The sequence below is a fragment of the Penaeus monodon genome, chromosome 28 (assembly GCF_015228065.2).
Source record: "Penaeus monodon isolate SGIC_2016 chromosome 28, NSTDA_Pmon_1, whole genome shotgun sequence".
NCBI classification, from domain to species: Eukaryota; Metazoa; Arthropoda; class Malacostraca; order Decapoda; family Penaeidae; genus Penaeus; species Penaeus monodon.
In genome coordinates this window covers 39788950-39789550 of record NC_051413.1, presented here as the reverse complement: position 1 = coordinate 39789550, position 601 = coordinate 39788950, and the positions used below count along the sequence as shown (strand labels likewise).

The window sequence follows — 601 nt, the reverse complement described above, 5'->3', positions numbered from 1 at the left end:
TGAATATCAATGAATGTCAAATATTAAATATGACAACAAAAGAATGATTAAGCCGATATATTATGCCCACTAAAGCTTACCATCTTTGTGTGCCTTAGGAGTTCGCTGAACGACTGCTGTGTCGAACTCGAGAACCTCCACGTATATATACGTGTTCACCCCCCCCCCTTCCTACCCAGATCACCCACTCTCTCTCTTTGCAATAAGAATGTCTTCGAGTAGAAACTGACAATGCGTATGTGACGTAGGAAAAAAGAAGCGAAAAGGGAAAAAACGAAAGAAAGAGAAAGCCAAAGAGAAAAAAAAGGACGAGGTGAAAACAAAGGCTGGGGAAAAAATCTCGTGAAAGCGCGCCTCGAAGTGAACCAAGAAAACGGAGATCAGGATGCGCAAGTGTCATCTTTGGTATATTTTTTCTCACTGTTCCAAGCTTCTTTTCGATGTAAGACAATATTTTGTAGATTTTTTTTGTTGTCCGGTTCAAGAAAAAGGAACAAAAACACTAAGCAAAGAGTACGTTTGTCTGGCGTATGATTGCTAAAAATGTCTTGAAAGTACATGAATGCCCTGTGCCCGGAGAGGCTGACGTTGCTCAGATGCT

The 601-nt window shown here is 40.9% G+C and overlaps 1 long non-coding RNA gene across 1 annotated transcript in view; it reads right to left on the bottom strand.

Annotated features, from left to right (window-relative positions):
* LOC119591011 overlaps nucleotides 1-110 on the bottom strand; it is a 3521-nt gene extending 3411 nt beyond the window's left edge. The window contains exon 1 of the long non-coding RNA XR_005230309.1: nucleotides 81-110. This is a non-coding gene — a long non-coding RNA (uncharacterized LOC119591011). The remainder of the gene's footprint in view (nucleotides 1-80) is intronic.
* Nucleotides 111-601: the final 491 nt, after the last annotated feature.